The following is a 7522-nucleotide window of genomic DNA, read 5'->3' as shown; positions in this document are numbered from 1 at the left end:
AATCTCTATAGCTCAGGGTTGAACTGTGGAGCCCTTGAGGTTCTCTGAGCTCGGTGGTTTTCTTCAGACATTTTGGTACCTGACTAGGTAACATCATCAGTCTATGTTAGTGTGTGTTAGCGCTGGTGATGTTTTTAATTTATTTTAATTTATTCATATTTATATAGCCGCCCATCTCGCACAAGGTGACTCTGGGTGGCATACAACAATGTTGGGTAACGAAATGTCTGCAAGAAAACCACTGAGCTCAGAGAACGCCATGAATGAAATCTCTGCTAAATTGGGGTTGCGCTTTTGTTGAACCGTAAATGAATCCAAGAGTGTCCCTGAGGCATCCTAGTAGCTGCTACAGTAATTGTTTTTCTGTGTGCTTAAGACAGGAGGGGCCAGTGTTTAAATATATCAATAAACATTGGCTGGGCACCTTTCCACCAGCTTATTCTTCTTTCTGAATGAGCAGGAGGTCCCATTTTTGAAATGGGAGATGCTTCTCTTGGCCAGACCTGTTTTGGGAAAACTCTGGGGTGTCAGGACGGGGCTGCATGAACCTCCTTCCTTAATGGCTCGGAGTGCCTATTTTCATGACGGCAAAATGGCTGCCGCTGTTGTCAAGGCTTATTGATGCTCTCTAAATGTCCTGCAATTTGACTCTGATCAATGGCTTTTCTTTCCCCAGCCCTGGAGGGCGATGAATTCACTTCAGCCTTCAGTATGTCAGAGATGCCTTCAACGCTCCCTTCCGCCGTGACCTCCCCAGTGCTTCAACATCCTTATGGATGCGTTCGTTGGTTTACAATATTTACGTACTGTCCCATTTGTCAGACTGGGCAATGTATACAGGACCGTTGAGAAATAATTCAGATGAGAACGTAAGTGTAAAAAGAAGAGTGGCTTGTAATCTTTATCCCAGGCCAGTAGTGTGCTGAAGAAGAATCATCTTCTGCAGTGTTTCTCAGCCTTGGCTATTTGAAGATGGGTGGACTTCAACTCCCAGAATTCCCCAGCCAGCATCAACCTTGGCCACTTTAAGCAAGGCTGGCTGGGGAATTCTGGGAGTTGAAGTCCACCCATCTTAAAGTGGCCAAGGTTGAGAAACACTGGTCTTCTGAAATGACATTGGGGTTGGATGCAACATGTTCCGCGCTGCAGGGGCTGCTTCAGAAATGGTCTGCCTTCTGCCCTCCTTCTTCCATGTTTGGATGAGCCTTCACAAGATCTCTCTCAGTGACCAAACCAGACAGCAAAGCATAATTTGTGCATAGCTGTTCCAACTTAAACCTGTTCTTTTTTTTGTACATCTTCCAAACCTGTTTGTCTTCAATCCTTATAGGAATCTCACCTGCTGTACGGTACTGGGAAGTACCGTATTTTTCCATCAATAAGACGCACCCCTGTACAAGACGACCCCCACTTTTCCAACCCAAAATTAAGAAATCAATATTTTAAAGATAGTGCAGAACACATTTTTATTTAGTAATTAGGTAACATTGACCTGATACACTCGGTGGGAGGAGGTCCAAACCGTCTCTCTGCAGCTCTGTTTCCATGTTCTTTTGCATAACTGATTACATTCAATCACGAGTGAAACTGCCGATAGATAGCTTGTCTCTGCAAACAGACTTCCTCCAATTGGTTTGTTCAGCATCAGCTGACATCAGTTACATAAGGCTCGTGATTGGAGGAAGCCTGTTTGCAGAGACAGTATGGGCAGGTTCACTCGTGATTGGAGGCTCGTGATTGGAGGAAGCCTGTTTGCAGAGACAAAGTATGGGCAGTTTTGCAACCGCGCGGTTCTCTCCTCAGCTGACTTCCTTGCATAAGACGCCCTTCAATTTTTAGCATAAGGATTTTAGAAAAAAGTATCGTCTTATAGTCGGAAAAATACGCTATATTCCATGAAACTATTCCAAATAAACCTTTATAAAAGCACATTATTGAATCCATTTTCTTATCTATTATCCTTTTACTCTGAATCATAACCCATATCGTTTGGAGGATTTGGAGAGATTGCAGGGAATATATTACGTGTTCCTCAAGACTCATATCTATAACATAATGAAACCGAACAAAAAACAAGAGCATGAACATCAAAAGGACAGGTAGGAAGATGGTTGCAGATCAATAATAAATATATGCAATTTGGAAAGCTTTATATTTCATTTCCACTTCCCTAGAAACTCCATTTCCCTGGAGATCATTCTTAAATTCTTCAAAGAAATCTTGTTCTCTTCACAAATCTTCCTTCCTTTCACATAATTTAAACACAGTTGCCTAATTTCTTGATTGAATCATGAGGAATAAAACGGAAGCTTTACATGTCAACAGAAGAACTCCATTTAATCTGAGAATGAAGAAATGGAGTTAAAGGAGTACAAATTCTCCATTAACCAAGCCGTCCTGATATGACAGCTTTTCTCTTGGTCCGAAGGGGGCGTGGGGGGCATGGCCTGCAAGCAAATGCATAAAGGTGCTGCTGGCTGTGAGCTGCCAGACAGCAGGATCCAGGTATAAGGTGGTTTTAGTTCTTCTGAGTTTTGCTAGGTGAGCCAAATATTTTAAGCGCTGATTCAGCAGGCAGAAACTTGAAATTTCATATCATGATCACTCAAGTTGTAGAGACTTCTCATTCCATTATAGTAAATACTGGCTTAGTTGTATATAGATGCTTCCAGTCTGCTTAGCTCTGGGGCAAGTGACCAAAGGAACCATAACTGATATAAAGAGCCATTGCAGTTAAAGGCAGAAGAGCAAATACATTCTGTGTTCCATAACAACAACAGAATGAAGTCTTTGAAATACGGGTAGTCCTTGTTTAGTGACTCCCTCATACAGCAACTGTTCGCAGTTATGATGGTGATGAAGAAGTAACTTTGCAAACCGGTGCGCACATTTATAACCTCCGCAGGTCCATAAAGCAAAGGAAAGCTGAAGTCAGATTGTAAGCACAGTCGCGGTTTCACTTAGCAACTGCTTCGTTTAATGACCAAGTTGCCGGTCCCAGTTGTGGTCACTAAACAAGGACTATCTGTAATCCTAGCTCAAGGTAATGTAATACTATGCTATTAAAACATGCAGCAACACCTATGATGGCTTTAAAATCCAGCCTCATCTAGAACTTTGCTTAGCAGTTCTGGTACTGCTTTTCTGTTATAACACTGTTTAAGGGAACTGTTTACAATTACGGGGCTCTTAATTTTGCATTTTACAAACCATACTCGTCACCTGCTTCCCACTCCCACTGCTAAGCATTTTATTTGGAATGAAGCTCTGCTAATTTCAAAGCAAAGAATAGGCCAGCTATTCAGTATGCATTCAAACTCACAAAGGTCTTCAAATTACAAGAGGTAAAAACAGCATATATAGATCTTGCAACTGGTCTTGGGCTTTCGCTACCTTTCTCCAAATAACTGGCCCAGCCTTATATATTTTGGGATCAAAAGGAGGAGAAGCCAAAATTGCCTCCTGGCTTTTCAGTTTCTAAAAGACGTAAGAGTAGAGACCCGCTTCTAACTTTACTTTGTCTGAAAAGAGCAAAGGTTGACTAAGGAGCCCAGGAAAGATTCGGGTCTCTGTGGCCTTCCTGCAACCCAGTGTGCCTCGACCACATTCATAACGGGCACTGGATGGTTCTGATTTTTTAATGCTAAGCCAAATTATCTATTGGGAGCAGAAAATAAAATATAGAAAAAAACAAAGTATCACGTGAGCATGTGAGGCTACAGTACTTGGTGAGCGAACACTTTTACCAATGTTTCTGGATGCCACTTGTATGAGATTCTTGATGGGAGGATATTTAGTTAGTGCTGCTTTAATGGTTTTTTTAGCTACAGAGGGCCATCAGTTTCAAATGCTACAGCTTGCATTAGGAAGCCTTACTGGTTCAGACAGCTTAAAAATTAAACCTGTCAGAGCAAATAAACAGGCAAGATATCAAGTTGAAGGCTTTGTATAAGTGTAAGTATCCTGGTTTAGTCCTGAAAATGAGAGCAGGAATTTCCTTTTTAAGATCACTCATACATGCAGTATGGATATAGAATCTGGAACAACTGTGCATGTTGATCAGACAAATCAGTCATTGTAGCTTTCAACTGGGAATCAGAGAGGTCTTTCTACATTCATTTGCATTCCCGTTTGGCTTTGGAATAAATTACATTCAACCTTGGTTCATTTAGAGCTAAGCCTGGAAAAGCTGAAGTGCAAAACTCATCAATGTTACCTAAGATCACAGACAGATTCTGACATGAAGTGTTCTCTTTCCACAAGTAAAGTAACCTCAAGTTTGAAGAAACCAATTCGATATTAGCAAAATAATATGCCTGGGTTAATTTTTAAAAATTAAAATTGTTTTTTTAAATATTCAATACTAATATTAATACAGTACTTAGATCAGCTATATTTTATGATACAAAAAGAGGGAATTAGAACCATTCTGGAGAACTGGCAGCTACCAGAAAGATTGATGATACTTATGCTAACCGTTCAATCGTGTCTGATCCTCTCTACATTTTCCGATCTTGTATGACTTCTTTTAGTTGTTTTATGCTCTGGCTGGTGTTGGCTTTGATGGTGTCTAGCCACTGTGTTTTTGGGGGGTGTTTCCTTTTACCGCTGACCATTCTGAGCATAACTGCCTTTTCCAGTGAGTTTGATCGCATGACGTGGGCGAAATAAGTAAGGTGGAATTATGTGATTTTGCCCTCCAGCGATTTGTCTGGTTTTATACGCTCCAGTACTTGCTTGTTTGTCACCTTTGCTGACCAAGGAATGCACAGGAGTCTTCTCCAACACCACAGCTCGAACGATTTGATTTTCTTCTTGTCTAGTTTTTTCATGGTCCGACATTTGTGACTATGGGTAGCTATAGGAAACATGATAGTCCGGACTAACCTGCCAGGCTGATGTCCTTGCCTTTCCATACTTGCTTCATGCTCATCATTGCTGTGCGACCCTGTGCTATTTGATAATTTCTGAACTGCATTCACTGATTTGATCAATCTGCAACCCTAGGAAAGTGAATTCTTGCACGCATTCAATCTCTTTACCCTCAATAGGTATTCTGACATTTCCATTCCTTGCAGTGGTCATGAGCTGGTCTTTTTGACATTTAGGAAGAGGCCAAATTTCCAGAAAGATTAGCAGATTGTTAACAATAAATTAAGCATATTTTAATAATTCCTGACACTTTGGTTACTTTTAGTGTTCAAAAGGGCATCATATACATTAGCTGGTATTACTTAAATCAGTCCTGAAATATGGGTTATTATTATCCCTGTACTGAAAATAAGATGCTACATCAGTTTTTCCAAGTGTAGCTTTCCTATGCAATGGTCAGAAATCTGCACCTACCACATTTCTCTCTTCTGCATTATAGCTAGAGATTATCCAGTGCTTTATACTGAGTGAAGCTAATGCTCAATTTACCTACCCCAGTACTGCTCACTTCTGTCTTCTCCAATTTTCAGACCATTTATGATTACCCTGTACACAAATATTTTGGTCCATTTCTATGGTCAGTGACTGAGGGGAATGCATTAGTATCTGAAATCTGGTTCTCTTATCACTGAGTTCATGTATCAAAATAAATTAAATTCTGTTATCTACTTATATTTGTCATATTCTAATAGGAAATATGGCCTTTTTCTCCATTTTTAAAATATATTATTTTCCGAGGCTCATGAGTGTATATTTTAAATATGAACTGTTTTATATGCAGAGTGCTTCCTAATCTTAATTTGTCATCTTAATAGTTTTATGGAACTCACTATTGTCATTTTACCAAGGAATAAAAATGGGTCTACAGATTAATGTACTTAAAAATAAATCCTCTTTGCAGTCATTATCATTCCTCTTGCAAGGACTCCTAGGATCCAATATTCCATTGCAGACTGAGACTGGCTAGGATCTTACAAAGCTAGTTCAAAAACTACAACTGCTTCTTTTGCAGCGAGTGGAAAGCAGGATGCATTTTTTTGAGTCAAATCTAGAAGCAAAGGAGGCTGATTCAAAAGATATGATATTTGAGGAAAGACTTCTCCAAAGTGATAAAATTTGAATCTGAAGCCTATGACGTTTTGCTAGCAGTTTAACATATAGAGACAAATAGAGCACAAGAATAAGAATAAGAACCTTAATTGGATCAAATAAAGATCTATTCAATTCAATAAAACAGCTATTTATCTGCATCAAAATGTTTGCCCTCAATACTCTAGAAAAAGCAAACAAATGTTCTTCTCAAAGATAACCAGGTACAGTAGAAAAATGAAAAAGACCTGTCTGTTCTTTCACGGTGTGAAAAGGCCATTGTGTTATTCTTTCTAAGAAACCAGTGAAGATAACGTTGTCACCCCTAGTAGACATGGTGACCTAAATAGAAAGATTGGTCCCACCTCCTTTGTAATCAGTGCAAACTTTTTCTCTTCACATGGGCTGTGAAACTGCAAAACCATTCTGTTTTGATTTAACTGAACTGGAAATCCCCGTAATTGCATCCACAGAGATCAGAGACAACCCATCGTTCTCATCAATATATTAATGCATCCAAAGTCCAATCCCAAACTGGACTCTAAGGGAAAAATAAATAAATCTCCTTAACCTTGAGTGTAAATTAACTAGTCTGGAAATCAAAACTCATCCAACATTCATTACAGAAAGGTTTCCTAGTATTTTACTTATCACAGGGGAGTCTCATCTAACCTGTGTAAGAGCCAGACTTGGCACAAGCCCAAGGTGGCCATTTTAACATGGAACAGAGGAAGACTTAGCCTCAGAGGAATTTACAATCCTCACTTACGTGCCTCCTGGGGCTATGAAGCTGAAGTTGTGTAATGGGCAGCAGGTACGGCAAAACAATTAAAAAGGGATAAAGCCATTATATTTGAATTGATCTAATCTTCTCTTCTCACTGGGATCTAGAGAGATATCTTTCTAGAATTACCACATTTTATCAATAGACTGGGAAAATTAACAAAAGCTTGAACTTCATTTACATGTGTGTGGGAAAAAAGGCAACTGAAAAACTGCTTTTACCCTGGGCTATGAGTGCCCAGGGGCAGAATGAAACAGCTCTCTATGTCCTGCCTGTCTTGAGGCTCCAAAGAAGTTGCCCTCAGCTAGAAGACATTTTATTAATTGGTCCACTAATTTCTCAGAAGTGGAAAACTCAGAGAAACTCAAAACTCTGATTCGCGATTCACAGGTACAAAAGTGAGACACACATGCGAACCGTTAAATGCAAAATGTGTAAGTGTAAAGGAAATTCAATGCCATATTAAGAAACGTAAGTCTAAACTGTAAACAGTTTGGATCACCTTTCTGCACTGTTTATACTGTAATGCAGCATTTATTATTAGCGGTGCCTCAGTTGAGATAATGTATTAGAAATGTAAGTATATTTAGGCTTAATTTACATAGGCACACTGTTGCCAGCTGCTTCCTAGCTCTGCTCCTGTGTCTTTAACAGCGGTCTGATCAAGGGAAATTCAGTAAGTTAATTGTTTCCTGCCTCAGAAAGGTTTGGAGGAAA

Source organism: Python bivittatus, unplaced genomic scaffold (genome assembly GCF_059951505.1).
Source record: "Python bivittatus isolate LINGU-HERP-01145 unplaced genomic scaffold, Pbiv_v1 ctg000320_np1212, whole genome shotgun sequence".
NCBI classification, from domain to species: Eukaryota; Metazoa; Chordata; class Lepidosauria; order Squamata; family Pythonidae; genus Python; species Python bivittatus.
The sequence above is the reverse complement of the archived record's forward strand: the minus strand, read 5'-3'. Positions refer to the sequence as shown.